Genomic DNA, 19692 nt, shown 5'->3' with positions numbered 1-19692 from the left:
AAAATTAGCTGGGAGTGGTGGCACATGCCTGTAGTCCCAGCTACTCGAGAGGCTGAGGCAGGAGAATCGCTTGAACCCGGGAAGCAGAGTTTGCAGTGAGCAGAAATGGCACCACTGCACTCCAGCCTGGGAAACAGAGCAAGACTCCATCTCAAAAAACAAAAACCAAAAAGCCATCTCTTAGTCTTGTATTTTTTTTCTATTGTTTTTGTAGTCTCTACGTCATTTATTTTTGCTTTGATCTTTGTTATATACTTGCACCACCTTTGGGCTTACTTCTTCTTTCTCTAGTTCGTTGGGGTGTAACATTTGATTATCTGGATTATTCTTAAATGTAAGCATTTACCATTATATATTTTTTCTTAAGACTGTTTCTGCTGAATCCCATAAGTTTTGATACATTGTGTTTCCATTTTTGTGTTGAGGTTTTTTTTAAATTTTTTTAAAATTTCTTTTGAGATCCTTTGGTTGTTTAGGAGCATGTTGTTTAATTTCCACATAGTTGTGTTTCAATATTTCTTCTGTGATTGATTTCTATTTTATTGTTGTTGTAGTCTGAAAAGATGCTTGGTATGGTTTCAATTCTCTTAAATTTGGTAACGTTTGTTTTGTGGACTAACATATTATCATACTGAAGAAATTTCTGTGTGTGCTTGAGAAGAATGTGTATTCTGCTGCTATTAGGTGGAATGTTCTGTATGTCTGTTAGGCCCATTTAGTCTAAAGTGTAATTCAAGTCAGTTGTTTCATTATTGATTTTCTGTCTAAATGATCTGTTCATTGTTGAAAATGCAATACTAGTATAGTATTGCCATCGATCTCTCCCTTCAGATCATTTAATAATTGCTTTGTGTATTTAGGTGCCCAGATGTTGGGTTTGTAAATATTTACAACTTATCCTCTTGGCGAATGAATTCATTTATCATTATGTAATGACCTCTGTCTTTTTAGCTAATTAATTAATTCTTATCACCAGATAAGGAGAGTGTCTTTTTTAAAAACTAGTTTTTGACTTAATGTTTATTCTGTCTACATATAGCTATCCTTACCCTCTTTCATTTCCATTTTGTGTGGAATACCTTTTTCCATTCATTCTCTTTCAATCTGTGTATGTCTGTACTAGCACTGTGAATCTCTTACATGCATATAGTTGAATCTTGTTTTTTCAATCCATTCAGCCACTGTATGCCTTTTTATTGGATCATTTAATCCATTTACATTCAAGGTCATTATTGGCAGTTAACAACTTGCTACTATCATTTTAGTATTGTTTTCTGATTGTTTTGTAGGTCCTTTGGTTCTTTCTTCTTTTCTTGGTGTCTTCCTTTGCGGTTTGATGGTTTTCTGTTGTGGTATGCTTTGAATACTTTCTTTTTATATGTCATGCAACTATTACAGTTTTTTGCTTTGTGATTACCTTGCAGCTTACACAAAATATCTTATCCTTATAGCAAGCAACCTTAGGGTAATAACAACTTAACTTTAATCACATGCAAAATCTCTACATTTTCATCCTGTTCACACACCTTTTATGATTTTGATATAAAAATTCACTTTTTTGGTAATTTTTATCCCTTAAAATTTTTTTGTAGGTACAATTATTTTTAATAGTTTTGTCTCTTAACTTTCATGGTAGGGATAAAATTGCTTTACACATCTCCTTTATAGTGTGAGAGAATTCTGAGTATGGCTCTATTACTTATAGCACTGGGTTTTTTACTTTTATATTTTTTTGTTTTTAGTTAGTGGCTGTTCATTTTAGCTTAAAGAACTCCCATTAGTAATTCCTGTAAAGTAAGCCTAGTGGTGAAGAATTCTCTCAGTTTTTGTTTGTCTGGGGAAGTTTTAATTTTTCCCGTATTTTTGAAGGACAGATTTGTCAGGTAAAGTATTCTTGATTAGCAGCCTTTTTCCTTCAGCACTTTGAATATATCATTCTACTCTTTTCTAGTCTGCAGGGTTTCTGCTGAGAAATATACTGAAATCCATATTGGGGCGCTCTTGAATGTAATATGTCTCTCATCTGTTGCTGCTTTAAGTATTCTTTCTTTTCCTTTAAGTTTTGATAATTTGATTATGATATGTCTTATGATTCTCCTCTTTGGGTAGAATTTGGTGGTGATCTCCAAGTTTCCTGTACCTGAATGATATCCCCTTTCATCAGATTTGGGAAACTTTCGTCCGTTATTTTCTTAAATATGCTTTGTAAATTTTTTCTCCCTTCTTCCTTCAGGAACTCCTATTATGTCAAGATTTGTTGGGCCAGGCGCGGTGGCTCACGCCTGTAATCCCAGCACTTTGGGAGGCCGAGGCGGGTGGATCACGAGGTCAGGAGATTGAAACCATCCTGGCTAACACGGTGAAACCCCGTCTCTACTAAAAATACAAAAATTAGCCGGGCATGGTGGTGGGCGCCTGTAGTCCCATCTACTCAGGAGGCTGAGGCAGGAGAATGGCATGAACCCGGGAGGCGGAGCTTGCAGCGAGCCGAGATCGCACCACTGCACTCCAGCCTGGGAGACAGCGAGACTCCATCTCAAAAAAAAAAAAAAAAAAAAAAAAGATTTGTTAAGTTTATGGTTTCCCATAATTTCCACTGGTCTGCTTCACTGTTTTTCTTTCTCCCCCCACCCTCCCCCCCATTTCCTTCTTTGATTGGATAATTTCAAATGTTCTCTTGTCAGGCTCACCAATCCTTTTTTTTTTTTGAGATAAAATCTCACTCAGCCTCCCAGGTTCAAGTGCAGTCATGTGATCTCGGCTCACTGCAACCTTCGCCTCTTGAGTTCAAGCCATTCTCCCACCTCAGCGTCCCAAGTATCTGGGACTACAGGCTTCTGCCACCATGCCCACCTAATTTTTGTATTTTTAGTTAGCATTACCCAACCAGACAAAGACACATCAAAAACAGAAAACTCCTGGGCAACATCTCTGTTGAATATTGATGGAAAAATCTCCAACAAAATACTAGCAAACTGAATTCACCAACACATTAGAAATATCATTGATCATAACCAAGTGGGCTTTATCCCTGGGATGCAAGGGTAATTCAACATACATAAATCAATAAATGTGGTACATCACATCAATAGTATGAAGGACAAAAACCAGATGATATTTCAATTGATGCTGAAAAAGCATTTGATAAAATTCAACATCCTTTCATGACAAAACCCTAAAAAAACTGGATATCTAAGGAACACACCTCAACATAATAAAAGCTATGTATGACAGACCCACAGCTAATATCATATTGAATGGGGAAAAACTGAAAGCCTTTCCTCTAAGTACAGAAACATGACAAGGATGCTCACTTTCACCACCATAATTCAACATAGTACTGGAAGTCCTAACTAGAGCAATCAGACAATAGAAAGAAATGAAGGGCATCCAAATTGGAAAGGAGGAAGTCAAATTATCTTTGTTTGCAGATGATACAATCCTATATTTGGAAAACCTAAAGACTCTATCAAAAACCTGTTAGGACTGATAAAAAAATTCCATGAAGTTACAGGATAAAAAAATCAACACACAATAATCAGTAGCATTGCTATATGCCAACAATGAACAATCTGAAAAAGAAACCGAAAAAGAAATCCTATTTACAATAGTCACAGGAAAAATTAAATACCTAGGAATTAACAAAAGAAGTGAAAGATTTCTACAATAAAAACTATAAAACACCAATGAAAGAAATTGAAGAAGACACCAAAAACCAGAAAGATATTTCATGTTCATGGATTGCAGGAATCAATATTTTTAAAATGTCCATACTACAAAAACAATCTAAAGATTCAATGCAATTTGTATCAAAATATCAGTGATGTTCTTCACAGAAATAAAAAAATCCTAAAATTTATACAGAAGAACAAAAGATCCAGAATATCCAAAGCTATCATGCACAAAAGGAACAAAACTGGAGCAATCACATTAGCTGACTTCCAATTATACTATAGAGCTATAGTCACCAAAACAGCAAGGTACTGGTATAAAAACAGACACATACACCAATGGAACAGAATAGAGAACCCAGAAACAAATCCACACACCTACAGCAACCTCATTATTAATAAAGGTGTCAAGAACCATACACTGGGGAAAAGACAGTCTTTCAATACATGGTCTTGTGGAAATTGGATATCCATATGCAGAAAAATGAAAGTAGACCCCCATCTCGTGCCATATACAAAAATCAAATCAAAATGGATTAAAGACCTAAATCTAATATCTGAAACTGTAAAACTGCTACAAGAAAACATTGGGGAAACTCTCCAGGACATTGTATTGAGGAAATATTTCTTGAGTAATACCCCACAAGCATAGGCAATCAAAACAAAAAAAAAAATGGAGAAAAGGGGTTACATCAAGTTAAAAATCTTCTGGACAGTGAAGGACACAATCAGCAAAGTGGAGAGACAACCCACAGAATGGGAGAAAATATTTGCAAACTACCCATCTGACAAGGGATTAATAACCAGAATATACAAAGAGGTCAAACAATTTTAAAGGAAAAACAATAATCTAAAAATGGATAAAACATCTGAATAGCCATTTCTCAAAAATAAGACACACAAATGGGAAACAGACATATGAAAGGTGCTCAACATCATTGATCACCAGAGAAATGCAAATCAAAACTACAATGAGATATCATCCCATTCTGTTTAAATGACTTTTATCCAAAAGTTAGACAATAACAAATGCTGGTGAGGATATTGGGAAAAGGAAACGCTTGTACACTGTTCATGGGAATGTACAACCACTATGGAGTTTGGTGGTCTCTCAAAAAACTAAAAGTAGAACTACTATATAATCCATTTTGCCCTCATACCTATGTTTATAAATTGTTGATTATTCTCAACTAATCATAAAGACATTGGAACATTATATTTATTATTCAGCACATGAGAATAATAGGAACTTCCTTAAGTCTCCTAATCCAAGCAGAACTGGGTCAACTCCTAGGAATATATCCAAAAGAAAGGAAATCAGTATATTATCAGTATATTGAATAGATACCTGCACTCTTGTGTTTATTGAAGCACCATTGACAATAGCCAAGATTTGGAAGCTACCTAAGTGTCCATCGACAGATGAATGGGTAAAGAAAATGTGATGCCTATACACAATGGAGTACTATTCAGCCATACAAAGAATGAGATCCTGTCACTTACAACAACATGGGTGCAACTGGAGGTCATTATGTTAAGTGAAATAAGCCAGGTATGGAAAGACAAACTTCACATATTCTCATTTGTTTGTGGAAACTAAAAATTAAAACATTTGAACTTGTGGAGACAGAGAGTAGAAGAATGGTTACCAGAAGCTGGGAAGAGTAGTGAGGCAGGAGGTGGGTGTGAAGGAAGTGAAGATAGTTAATGGTACAAAAAATAGAAAGAATGAATAAGACCCACTATTTTATAGCATATCAGGATGAATATAGAAAAAAATAATGTGGCCAGGTGTGGTGGCTCATGCCTGTAATCCCAGCACTTTGGGAGGCCGAGGTGGGTGGATTACTTGAGGTCAGGAGTTTGAGACCAGCCTGGCCAACATGGTGAAACCCTGCCTTTACTAAAAGTACAAAAAAAAAAAAAAAAAAAAAGCCAGGCATGGTGATGGACACCTGAAATCCCAGCTACTTGGGAGGCTGAGGCAGGAGAATTACTTGAACCCAGAGGTGGAGGCTGCAGTGACCTGAGATTGTGCCACTGCACTCCATCCTGGGTGACAGAGTGAGATTCCATCTAAAAAAAATTAATTTTATATTTAAAAATAACCAAAACAATATAATTGGATTGTTTGCAACACAAAGGGTAATGGCTTAAGGTGATGGATATTACATTTAACCTGATGTGATTATTATAAACTGCATGTCTGTATCAAAATATCTCAGGTACCCCATAACTATATACACCTACTATGTACTCCCCAAAATAAAAATAACAAAAAAGAAAATGAAATAAGTGAAATTGAAGGGGTGCATAGAGTGCAAAACAGGAGACATGAGGCAGAACCTACACTTACAGTTTGGTGAGATTAAAGAACATGTGATGAAGGGAAAATTTCAAATGCTTTCAGAGAGGAGGAATAGGCATTTACATAGAAACACAAATCAGATTCAATTCAGAATTCTCAACAGCAACAATGGATACAAAAATACTACAATATAATTTTTCAGCATAATGAAGGAAAATAACTTTGAAAATACACAAGACCTAAGAAAAGGTGGCTTTTTTCAATGATTTTAGAAAAGAAAAAGAAATTGTGTTCTGATTAAATAGTTTCCAGATGATATAGCATTTATATGGGAAAATAAGGAGAATCCATATAGAAAGGTTGCTGGTTGTGATGGTTAATACTGAGTATCAACTTGATTGGATTGAAGGATGCAAAATATTGATCCTGGTTAAAAGAGATTAACATTTGAGTCAGTGGGCTGGGAAAGGCAGACCCACCCTTATTCTGGGTAGGCACCATCTAATCAGCTGCCAGCACAGCTAGAATGTAAAGCAGGCAGAAAAATGTGAAAAGAGTAGACTGGCTTAGCCTCCCAGCCTACATCTTTCTCCTGTGCTGGATGCTTCCTGCCCTCACACTTCAGACTCCAAGTTCTTCAGTTTTGGGACTCAGACTGGCTCTCCTTGCTCCTCAGCTTGCGGACAGCCTATTGTGGGACATTGTGATCATGTGAGTTAATATCTAATAAACTCCCCTTTATATATAAATATAATATATATATTTATATGTACCCATTAGTTCTAGAGAACCCTGACAAATACACTGGGTATAAAATCAACTTACAATGTATTTTTTTTGTTTGTTTGTTTTTTTTTTTGAGACAGAGTCTCGCTCTGTCGCCCGGGCTGGAGTGCAGTGGCGCAATCTCGGCTCACTGCAAGCTCCGCCTCCCGGGTTCACGCCATTCTCCTGCCTCAGCCTCGGAGTAGCTGGGACTGACTACAGGCGCCCGCCACCGCGCCCGGCTAATTTTTTGTATTTTTTAGTAGAGACGGGGTTTCACCGTGGTCTCGATCTCCTGACCTCGTGATCCGCCCGCCTCGGCCTCCCAAAGTGCTGGGATTACAAGCGTGAGCCACCGCGCCCGGCAACTTACAATATTTTTTGAAACTTTATTTTATTTTTATTTTAAATTCTGGGATACATGTGCAGGTTTTTTACATAGGTAAACATCTGCCATGGTGGTTTGCTGCACCTACGAACCCATGACCTAGGCTTAAGCCCAGCATGCATTAGGCATTTTTCCTAATGATCTCTCTCCCCCAGCCCCCCAACCCCTGACAGGCACCAGTGTGTGTTGTTCCCCTCCCTGAGCCCATATGTTCTCATTGTTCAGCTTCCACTTGTAAGTAAGAATATGTAATGTTTGGTTTTCTGTTCCTATATTAGTTTGCTGAGGATAATGGCTTCCAGCTGCATTCATGACCTTGATAAGGACATGATCTCATTCCTTTCTATGGCTGCATAGTATTTCATGGTGTATATGTGCCACATTTTCTTTATCCAGTCTATCATTGATGGGCATTTTGGTTGATTCCATGTCTTTGCTATTGTGAATAGTGCTGCAATGAACATATGTGTGCATGTATCTTTATGATAGAATGACTTATATTCCTTTGGGTATATAGCCAGTAATGGGTCAAATGGTATTTTTGATTCTAGATATTTGAGGAATTGCCACACTGTCTTCCACAATGGTTGAACTAATTTACATTTCCACCAACAGTGTAAAAGTGTTCCTATTTCTTTGCAACCTCTCTAGCATTTGTTGTTTCTTGACTTTTTAATAATTGCCATTCTGACTGGCATAATATGGTATCTCATTGTGGTTTTGATTAGCATTTCTCTAATGATCAGTGATGTTGAGCTTTAGTCGTATATTTGTTGGTCACATCGATGTCTTCTTTTTTTTTTTTTTTGAGACGGAGTCTTGCTCTGTCGCCCAGGCTGGAGTGCAGTGGCTCAATCTCAGCTCACTGCAAGCTCCGCCTCCCGGGTTCACGCCATTCTCCTGCCTCAGCCTCTCCGAGTAGCTGGGACTACAGGTGCCTGCCACCACGCCCAGCTAATTTTTTGTATTTTTAGTAGAGATGGGGTTTCACCGTGGTCTCGATCTCCTGACCTCGTGATCCGCCCGCCTCGGCCTCCCAAAGTGCTGGGATTACAAGCGTGAGCCACCGCGCCCTGCCCAATGTCTTCTTTTTAAAAGTGTCTGTTCATGTCCTTTGCTGAATTTTTAATGGGGTTGTTCATTTTTTTTCTTGTAAATTTGTTTAAGTTCCTTGTAGATTCTGGATATTAGACCTTTGTCAGATGGATAGATTGCAAAAATTTTCTCCCACTCTGTAAATTGTATTCATTCTGATGATGGTTTCTTTTGCTGTGCAGAAGCTCTTTAATTGGATCCCATGTTTGTCAATTTTTACTTTCATTGCAATTGCTTTTGGTGATTTTGTCATGAAATCTTTGCCTCTGGCTATGTCCTGTATGGTATTACCTAGATTTTCTTCTAGAGTTTTTAGAGTTTTGGGTTTTACATTTATGTCTTTAATCCATCTTGAGTTAACTTTTGTACAAAGTTTAAGGAAGTGGTCCAGTTTCAATTTTTTTTTTTTTTTGCATATGGCTAGCCAGTTCTTTCAGCATCATTTATTAAATAGGGAATCCTTTCCCCATTGCTTGTTTTTGTCAGGTTTGTTGAAGATCAGATGGTTGTAGATACGCAGTCTTGTTTCTGAGTTATCTATTTTGTTCCATTGGTCTATGTGTCTCTTTTTGTACCAGTACCCTGCTGTTTTGGTTACTGTAGCCCTGTAGTATAGTTTCAAGTCAAGTAGCTTAATACCTCCAACTTTGTTCTTTTTGCTTAGGATTGTCTTGGCTATATGAGGTCTTTTTAAATTTCATATGAATTTCAAAATATTTCCTTCTAATTCTGTGAAGAATGTCAATGGTAGTTTAATGAGAATAGCATTGAATCTATAAATTGCTTTGGGCAGTATGGTCATTTTCATGATATTGATTCTTCCTATCCATGAGCATGGAATGTTTTTCCATTTGTTTGTGTCCTCTCTGATTTCCTTGATCAGTGGTTTGTAGTTCCCCTTGAAGAGGTTCTTCACTTCCCTTGTTAGCTGTATTCCTAGGTATTCTATTGTCTTTGTAGCAGTTGTGGATGGGAGTTCATTCTTCATTTGGCTCTCTGCTTTGTTGTTGGTATATAGGAATGCTTGTGATTTTTGCACATTGATTTTGTATCCTGAGACTGCTGAAATTGCTTTTCAGCTTAAGAAGCTTTTAGGCTGAAACAATGGAGTTTTCTAGATACAGAATCTTGTCATCTGAAAACAAAGACAATTTGACTTCCTATTTGAATACTCTTTATTTCTCTTGCCTGATTGCCCTGGCCAGAACTTCCAATACTGTGTTGAATACGAGTGGTGAGAGAGGGCATCCTTGTCTTTTGCCAGTTTTCAAGGGGAATGATTCCAGCTTTTGCCCATTCAGTATGATATTGGCTGTGAGTTTGTCATAAATGGCTTTTATTATTTTGAGGTATGTTCCTTCAATACCTAGTTTATTGAGAGTTTTTAACATGAAGAGATGTTGAGTTTTATTGAAGGCCTTTTCTGCATCTATTGAGATAATAATGTGGTTTTTGTCTTTAGTTCTGCTTATGTGATGAATTACTTTTATTTATTTTTGTATATTGAACCAGCATTGCATCCCGGGGATAAAACCTACTTGATCATTGTGGATTAGCTTTTTGATGTGCTGCTGGATTCAGTTTGCCAGTATTTGAGGATTTTTGTATCAGTGTTTATCAGGGATATTGGCCTAAAGTTTTCTCTTTTTTTTTTTTTTTTTTGTATCTCTGCCAGGTTTCAGTATCAGGATGGTGCTGGCCTCATAAAATGAGTTAAGGAGGACTCGCTCATTTTTAATTGTTTGGAATAGTTTCAGAAGAAATGGTACCAGCTCTTCTTTTTACCTCTGGTAGAATTCAGCTGTAAATCCATCTAGTCCTGGGCTTTTTTGGTTGGTAGTCTATTATTTACTGCCTCAATTTCAGAACTTGTTATTTGTCTATTCAGGGATTCAGCTTCTTCCTGGTTCAGTCTTGGGAGAGTGTGTGTGTCCAGGAATTTATGCATTTCTTCTATATTTTCTAGTGTTTTTTGCATAGAGGTGTTTATAGTATTCTCTGATGGTTGTTTATATTTGTGTGGGGTCAGTGGTGATATTCCCTTTAACATTTTTTATTGTGTCTATTTGATTCTTCTCTCTTATTAGTCTAGCTATCGGTCTATTTTATTATTATTATTATTTTTTTGCAAAACCAGCTCCTGGACTTGTTGACTTTTGAAAAGTTTTTGTGTCTCTATCTTCTTAAATTCTACTCTAAGCTTGGTTATTTCTTGTCTTCTGCTAGCTTTGGGGTTTGTTTGCTCTTGGTTCTCTAGTTTTTATAGTTGTGATGTTAAGATGTTGATTTGAGATCTCTCCATTTTTTTTATGTTGGCATTTAGTGCTATAAACTCCCCCCATAACACTGTTTTAGCTGTGTCTCGGAGGTTCCAGTACATTCCAGTACATTGTGTCTTTTCTTTTCTTTCTTTTTTTTTTTTTTTTTTGGAGACAGAGTTTCACTCTGTCACCCAGGATGGAGTCCAGTGGCATGATCTCAGCTCACTGCAAGCTCTGCCTCCCGGGTTCACACCATTCTCCTGCCTCAGCCTCCCCAGTAGCTGGGACTACAGGCGCCTGCCACCATGCCTGGCTAATTTTTTGCATTTTTATTAGAGACGGGGTTTCACTGTGTTAGCCATGATGGTCTTGATCTCCTGACCTCGTGATCCGCCCACCTTGGCCTCCCAAAGTGCTGGGATTATAGGCGTGAGCCACTGCGCCTGGCCTCATTATGTCTTTTTTCTCATTAGTTTCAAAGAACTTCTTGATTTCTGCCTTAATTTCATTATTTACCCAGGAGTCATTCAGGAGCAGAATGTTCAATTTCCAAGTAGTTGTGTGGTTTTGAGTGAGTTTCTTAATCTTGAGTTCTAATTTGATTGTGCTGTGGTCTGAGAGACTATTATTATTTCAGTTCTTTTGCATTTGCTGAGGAGTGTTTTACTGCCAGTTATGTGATCAATTTTAGAGTAAGTGTCATGGGGTGTCTTAGAAAAATGTATATTCTGTTTGTTTTTTTGTTTTGTGTGTGTGTGTGTGTGTGTGTGTGGAGAGAGTTCTGTAGGTATCTGTCAGGACAACTTGATCCAGAACTGAGTTCAAGTCCTGAATATCTTTGTTAATTTTCTGTGTCAATGATCTGTCTACTATTGACAGTGGGGTGTCAAAGTCTCCCACTATTATTGTGTGGGAGTCTAAGTCTCTTTGTATGTCTCTAAGAACTTCTTGTATGAATCTGGGTGCTCCTATATTGAGTGCATATATATTTATGATAGTTGGCTCTTTTTGTTGAATTGAACCTTTTACCATTATGTAATGCACTTCTTTGTCCTTTTTGATCTTTGTTGATTTAAAGTCCATTTTGTCAGAAAATAAGGGATATAATTTGGCTGTGTCCCCACCCAAAGGTCATCTTGAATTGTAGTTTCCATAATTCCCATCTGTTGTGGGAGGGATCCAGTGGGAGGTAATTGAACCATGGGGGTGGTTACCCCCATGCTGGTGTTCTTGTGATAGTGAGTGAGATCTGATGGTTTTATAAGGGGTTTTTCCCTCTTTGCTCATTCTTTTTTCTCCTGCCACTATGTGAAGAAGGACATGTCTCTTCCCCTTCTGCCATGATTGTAAGTTTCCTGAGGGCTCCTCAGTCATGCTGAACTGTGGGTCAATTAAACCTCTTTTCTAATAAATTACCCAGTCTCAGGTATGCCTTTATTAGCAGCATGCAAATGGACTAATATAGTAAATTTGCAACCCCTGCTTTTTTTGTTGTTTTCTATTTGCTTGGTAAATTTTCTTCCATCCCTTTATTTTGAATCTATGTGTGTCTGTGCATGTGAGATGGGTCTCTGGAATACAGCACACCAATGAGTCTTGACTCTTTATCCAGTTTTCCATTTTGTGTCTTTTAATTGGGGGCATTTAGCCTACTTACATTTAAGGTTAATATTGTTATGAGTGAATTTGATTCTGTCATCATTATGCTAGCTGGTTATTTTGCAGACTTGTTTATGTAGTTACTTCATATTGTCATTTGTCTGCATTTTTGCAGTGGGTGGTAATGGTTTTTCCTTTCCATATTTAGTACTTCCTTCAGGAGCTCTTGCAAAGCAGGCCTAGTGGTGACAAATTCCCTCAGCATTTGGTTGTCTGAACAGGATTGTATTTCTCCTTTGCTTTTGAAGCTTAGTTTAGCTGGATATAAAATTTTGGGTTGGAAATTTTTTTTTTTTTTTTTAAGGAATGTTGAATATTGGCCCCCAGTCTCTTCTGGCTTGTAGGGTTTCTGCTGAGAGGTCTGCTGTTAGTCTGATGGACTTCCCTTTGTAGGTGACCTGGCTTTTCTCTCTGCTGCCCTTAAAATCTTTTTCTTCATTTTGACCTTGGTGAATCTGATGAGTATGTGTCTTGGGGTTAATCTTCTCATGGAATATCTTACTGGGCATCTCTGGATTTCCTGATAGAATATTGGCCTGCCTTGCTAGGCATCCAGAGAGATCTGAATGATATCCTGAATTGTGTTTTCCAACTTGTCTCTGTTCTCCCCATCTCTTTTAGGTACCCCAATCAGTCATAGGTTTGGTCTTTTTACATAATCCCATAGTTCTTAGAAGTTTTGTTCATTCTTTTTATTTTTTTTCTCTAATCTTATCTGCCTCTCTTATTTCAGCAAGATAGTCTTCAAGCTCTGATATTCTTTCTTCTGCTTGGTCTGTTCATCTATTGATACTTGTGTTTGCATTGTGAAGTTCTTGTGTTTTTCAGCTCCATCAGGTCGTTTATGTTCCTCTCTAAACTGGCTATTCTGGTTAACAGCTCCTGTAATGTTTTATCATGGTTCTTAGCTTCTTTACATTGGATTAAAACATATTCCTTTAGCTCAGTGAAGTTTGTTATTACCCACCTTCTTAAGCCTACTTCCATCAATTTATCCATCTCAGCCTCAGCCCAGGTCTGTGCTCTTGCCGGAGAGGTGTTGCAATCATTTGGAGGAGAAGAGGCTCTCTGGCTTTTTGAGTTTTCAGTGTTTTTGCATTGATTGTCATCTTCATGGGTTTATCTACCTTCAGTCTTTGAGGCTGCTGACTTTTGGCTGGGGTTTCTGTGGGGTCTTCTTCATTGATTTTGTTGTTGTTGTTGTTGTTGCTTTCTGTTTGTTTTTCTTTTAGAAGTCAGGCTTCCCTTCCCCAGGGCTGCTGCAGTTTGCTGGGGGTCCACTGCAGACCCTATTCACCTGGGCCCCACCTGCACCTGGAGGTATCACCAGTGGAGGCTGCAGAACAGCAAAGATGGCTGCCTGTTCCTTCCTCTGGAGGGGCACCAACCTGATGCCAGCTGGAATGCTCCTGTATGAGGTGTCTGGAGGCCCCTGTTGGGAGGTCTCACCCAGTCTGGAATAACAGGATTAGGGACCTGCTTAAATCAGCAGTCTGGCTGCCTCTTGGCAAAGCAGGTGTGCTGCACTGGGGGAAAACTCCCTCATCCGGGCTACCCTAACTCTTCAGAGCTAGCAGGCAGAAAAGACTAAGACAGCTGATCTGTGGAGACCGCAACGCCCCTCCCCCTAGGGGCTCATCTCAGAGAGATCAGAGTTCTGTCTATGACTCCCTGGCTGGAGATGCTGAAATTACCACAGGGAGACCCTGCCTGGTGAGGAAGGATGGGTCAGGGTCCCACTTAAAGAAGCAGCCTGGCCATGATCTGTCACAGCCACTGTACTGTGCTGTGGGGAACTCCTCCCAGTCCAAACCGCCCTGTCTCCCTGGCACTTGCAGGGGAAAATGGAGCTGCAGTGATGGTAGTTACCCCTCCCTGCCAGGAGCTCAGTAGTCTTAGGCAGTTTCCAGCCTGCTGGCCTAACTGGCAGGGATTCCAAGCCGGTGGGTCTTAACTTGTGGGGTTCTGTGAGAGTGGAGCCTGCTGAGCGAGGCCACTTGGCTCTCTGGCTTCAGCCCTTTTCCTACGGGAGTGGATAGATCTCCTGCCTCACTGGATTTCCTGGAGCTAAAATATGCAAAACTCCTGCATCTCAGTGCCTGCCCAGGTGGCTGTTGCGCTGAGCGGTTGCTGTGAGTCTGCACAGCTCTGTGCTTTGGACCCAAGGCTCTGGTGACGTGGGCTCACTAGGGAATCTCCTAATCTGTGGGTTGCAAAGATCTGCGGGAAAAGCGTGGTTTCCTGGGTGGGGTAGCACAATCACTCACTGCCTCCCTTGGCTGGAGGAAGGAGCTCCCTTTGCCCCATTCAGCTCCTGGGTGGGCCCTTGCTCCACCCTGCTTTTGCTCACTCTCCGTGGATTGTGCCAACTGCCTAGCCAGTCCTAATGAGAGAACCTGGGTGCCTCAGCTGAAGATGCAGAATTCACTCACCCTTTCGTTCTTCTTGGTGGGAGCCGCAGACTGGAGCTGTTTCTACTGGGCGATCTTGGTACCTCTCCTGCAACTTACAAAAATTAATAGCACTTCTCTGCATAAGTAATAATGAAGCATAAGATATAATGAAAAGCTAAGTTACTATTCACAACAACACATATAGAAAAGTTTCTAGAAATTAATTCAACCAAAAATACTCAAAAACTTTATGGAGAAAATCTAAAGACTAATAAAGATTTTGATTATAATATGAAAAAATGGAGAATTGTTTCATGTTCTTGAATGAAATGTCAACTCACCTCAATAAAATTTTCAATTGCACTTTTGTTGCATTTAATAAATGTATTTAAAATTTATGTGGAAGAATAAATGCACACAAATATCAAAATCAACCTTGAATAAGAAGAGTTAAGAAGAATGTATCAGAGTTCAGTTAAGAAACATTAACCTTTCTTGAAGTCATAATATCAAAAAGACACCTGTATACATATGTTTAGTTTATTACAGCCCAATTACAAAGATATGGAACCAACCTAAGTGCCCATCAACCAATGAGTGGCTAAAGAAAATGTGGTATATATACACCATGGAATACTACTCAGGCATAAAAAGGAATGAAATAATGTGTTTTGCAGTAACTTAGGTACAGCAAGAGGGCATTATTCTAAGTGAAGTAACTCAAGAATGGAAAACTAAATACCATATGTTCTCACTTATAAGTGGGAGCTAAGCTGTGGGGACACAAAGGCATACATAATGGTATAATGGACTTTGGAGATTCAGAAGAGGGGAGGGTGGGAGGTGGTATGGGATAAAACTATATATTGGGCCTGGCACGTTGGCTTACGGCTGTAATTCCAGCACTTTGGGAGGCTGAGGCAAGCTGATCACCTGAGGTCAGGAGTTCAAGACCAGCCTGGGCAACATGGTGAAACCTCATCTCTACTAAAAATACAAAAATTAGCCAGGTGTAGTGGCACACACCTGTAGTCCCAGCTACTTGGGAGGCTGAGGCAAGAGAATCACTTGAACCCAGGAGGTGGAGGTTGTGGTGAGCCAAGATTACGCCATTGCACTCCAGTCTGGGCGACAGAGTGAGACTCCATTTCAAACAAACAAACAAAAACAAAACAAAACAAAAACAACCCCAAAAACTATATATTGGGTGCAGCATACACTACTCAGGTGACAGTTACGCTAAAATCTCAGACTTCACCAATATTTGATTCATCCATGTAACCAAAAACCACTTGGACCCCAAGAGCTATGGGAGAAAAGAAAAAAAAGAAACATTCACATTTCTAGGTTTTCAAGCAAGGGGAAGTAAATACAAGAAAATGGTTACAAAAGTGTTGAGAGGTTCAAGGAGCCAAAAGGGAAACAATTCTATTCCCCAGATATCGGTACCTGTGAGAAGCTGTTATCATCCCTAGAGCTGCAGGAGCAAAGGGAACTTGGTATTATCTAGAGTCCATAAGTGCTGGGGGGTAACTGGGACGAGGGAGAGCCTGCTGCTGAAACTGCCTGTGTAATATCGTCATCACCACTTTTCAGGAAGCAGGAACCTATATTTCTGCAGAAGCAGAAGTTGCTGATGCTGTTGGATTTGCTGCCACAGCTGCCATGAATATGGTGCTATTGTGTTAGCTGGCAGTCTCCTGCAGTTGTTTGCTGCTGCCACAGCCAGAACCACAGGCTCATTTTGAATTTCCTGCAATTCAGAGAAGAGGAATAATGGGCAGTAATGGAACTGAGAGCCAACAGACAAAGAAATGGCACAATGAGGGAATTTTCCCTACTAGATTTAAAGACCTCCTACAAAACTATAGTAAAAAAAAATAGCATAGTATTCATTCGAAAACAAATTGTCTTGGTGTGTTTGGGCTGCTATCACAAAAATACCATATACTGGGTAATTTATAAACAATGTACATTTATTGCTTATAATTCTAAGGGCTGGGAAACTTAAGATTAAGGTACAAACAGATTACATGTTTGGTGAGGGCTCACCCTCTGCTTTCCAGATGATGCCTTCTTGCTGTGTCCTCACATGGTGGCAGGGGCAAACAAACTCTCTCTGGCCTCTTTCATAAGGATAGCAATCCTGTTCATTAGGGCCCCATCCTTATGACATAATCATCTCTGAAGGGCCCTACCTCTTAATGCTATTGCACTGGGGATTAGGTTTCTGCATATGAATTTTGGTGGGACACAAACATTCAGACCATGGCATGAATAGAAAGTGGAATAGAATGGAAAGTATTTTTTATTGTTTTTTTGGTTTTTTTTTTGAGATGGAGTCTTGCTCTGTCGCCCAGGCTGGAGTGCAGTGGTGCGATCTTGGCTCACTGCAAGCTCCGCCGCCTGGTTCATGCCATTCTCCTGCCTCAGCCTCCCGAGTAGCTGGGACTACAGGCGCCCGCCACCATGCCTGGCTAATTTTTTGTATTTTTAGTAGAGATGGGGTTTCACTGTGTTAGCCAGGATGGTATCAATCTCCTGACCTCATGATCTGCCTGCCTCGGCCTCCCAAAGTGCTGGGATTACAGGCATGAGCCACCGTGCCCGGTCTAGAATGGAAAGTTTTATATACACGCACACACATGGCCACACACAAACACATTTGTATGTATATGATACTTTGATATAACAAATACAAAATTGATACTGGAACAACACAGGGTTGAACTCTGTGTCTCCTTATATGTGGATTCTTCTGCCTCTGCCACCCATGGGATGGCAAGACCAACCCCTCCTCTTCCACTTCCTCTTCAGCCTAGTCAGTGTAAAGACAATGAGGATGAAGACCTCTATGAAGATGACTTCCACTTAATGAATAGTAAGTGTACTTTCTGTTTCTTACGATTTTCTTAATACTCTCTTTTCTCTAGATTACTTTATTGCAAGAACATAGTATATAATACTTATAATGTACAAAATAAGTATTAATTGGCTGTTTATGTTATCGGTAAGGCTTCCAGTCAATAGCAGGCTGTTAGTAAAGTTTTTGGGTAGTCAAAAGTTATATGTGGATTTTTGACTGTGTAGGGATTAGCACTCCTAACCCGCATGTCGTTCAAGGGTAAACTGTATATTTTTGTCCTTTTGTCCACATCCTGGCACAGAGCTCCTAAAACCCTTGGAATTTTCTAAGTGATAAGAGCAATAGGAGCATCTTGTGTTGTAATATTTGCTATTTTGTCCTTGGTTCATGAAGCATTTACATGTCTTACAAGAAATCCTTTAACCATGCCTGAGTTTATATTAGTGAGGTGATTTTTGCAAAGCCTTTAAATAATCACAGAATAAGGGCTGGTTTCCAAGGGAATCAATCATGTGATTAGAGGGTTAGAACTTTCAGCCCTGCCTCTTGACCTCTGGAGAAGGGAGGACTGGAGGCTGAATTAATCACCGGTGGCCAATCATTTATTAATAATCAATCATGTCTATGCAATGAAACCGCCATTAAAAATTACTAATTAAAAAGGTTTTTGGAGCTACTGCGTGGTGAACAAGAACACATCTGTGTGCTGGAAGGGTGGTGCATTCCAAACTCCACAAGGACAGAAGCTCCTGTGCTCAGGACCCGTCCATACCTTGCCCTATGTACCCCTTCATCTGGCTGTGCATCTGTATCCTTTAATATATCCTTTGCAATAAATCTGTAATCGTAAATTATCTCCTCAGTTTTGTGAGCTGTTCTAGCAAATTATTGAACTTGAGGAGGGGAATGTGGGAATTTCCAGTTTGGACCTAAGTTGTGCATAACCTGAGGACCCATAATTTGTGATTGGCATCTGCAGTTGGGGGGCAGTCTTGTGGTACTGAGCCCTTTGTCTGTGGGGTTTGAATTAACTCTGGACAATTAGTGTCAGAATTGAGTTAAATTTTAGAGCACTCAGTCAGTGTGCACTGGGTAATTGGATAATTTGTTGGTGTGGAAAACCCCACATATTTCATGTCAGAAGTGTTGTGTGTGAGACAGTATAGTAGAGAAAATAGTGATTTTTTTCCTTTATAATTAATGATAAAAATTGTATCACAAGTGAATGGAGAAAGGATAGACTTTGTAGTCAATGGTGTTAAAAAATCTGGCTCATTCTATGGAGAAAAATAATACTGGATCTTTACTTAACTCAGTATTACAAAGGTGACTTCACATAGGTTAAAGACTGAACATAAAAACAGTAACAAATTAAAACAAGGTCCCCAGAGACCCTCACAGAGGATTCTTCAGAGAGGTAAGAGAACTACAAATATACAGTCATAGGAGCTAAGAGAGGAGAGTTTTAAGAAGGGGACTGATATAGTTTGGCTGTGTCCTCACCCAAATTCATCTTGAATTCCCACATGTTGTGGGAGGGACTGGTGGGAGGTAATTAAATCATGGGGGCAGGTTTTTCCTGTGCTGTTCTCGTGATAGTAAGTCTCATGAGATCTGATGGTTATTATAAGGGAGAGTTTTCCTGCACAAGCTCTCTTCTCTTGTCTGTCACTATGTGAGACATGCCTTTTACCTTCTGCCATGATTGTGAGGCTTCCCCAGCCACGTGGAACTGTAAGTCTGATAAACCCCTTTCTTTTGTAAATTGCCCAGTCTTGGGTATGTCCTTATCAGCAGCGTGGAAACAGACTAATACAGGGACATTAACTGCTAAAAGAATTTCAGTGAGTACACAAGCTAATGAGGAACTGATAAATTGAGCTATTAGGACATCGTGTTTGATTGCTTCAGAACATAGCGAGGCACCATTTACCACAGATATACCTAAAGGATTATCTGCAGCATGTCATGAAGTTTAAAATCCATAAATCGATCTCCACATTCGTTCATAGCATTTGCTCTGTATTCCTCTTTTCCTGAAGGTCACCATAGGCCCTGAGCGGTGGATACTGTTGTCACGTAGACTGGCCCCTGGGTACTCAGGCTTACCAATGATTTGAATTCTTAGAAGTTTATTTGGATTGTATTAGTTTCCCATTGCTGCTATAATAAATTATTGCAAACTTAGTGGCTTAAAACAATACACACTTAGTGGCTGAAAACAACACCACCTTAAAGTTCTGGAGGCCAGACATCCAAAATGAGTCTTACAGGGCTTAAATCAAG

At 39.4% G+C, this 19692-nt stretch overlaps 1 long non-coding RNA gene across 1 annotated transcript in view; it reads left to right on the top strand.

Annotated features, from left to right (window-relative positions):
• LOC129479844 (uncharacterized) overlaps window positions 1-18241 on the top strand; it is a 40257-nt gene extending 22016 nt beyond the window's left edge. The window contains exons 3-4 of the long non-coding RNA XR_008656807.2: window positions 17358-17421; window positions 18070-18241. This is a non-coding gene — a long non-coding RNA (uncharacterized lncRNA). The remainder of the gene's footprint in view (window positions 1-17357; window positions 17422-18069) is intronic.
• Window positions 18242-19692: the final 1451 nt, after the last annotated feature.

This window comes from Symphalangus syndactylus, chromosome 3 (assembly GCF_028878055.3).
Source record: "Symphalangus syndactylus isolate Jambi chromosome 3, NHGRI_mSymSyn1-v2.1_pri, whole genome shotgun sequence".
In the NCBI taxonomy this organism is placed as follows: domain Eukaryota; kingdom Metazoa; phylum Chordata; class Mammalia; order Primates; family Hylobatidae; genus Symphalangus; species Symphalangus syndactylus.
This window is presented reverse-complemented; position numbering and strand designations above follow the sequence as displayed.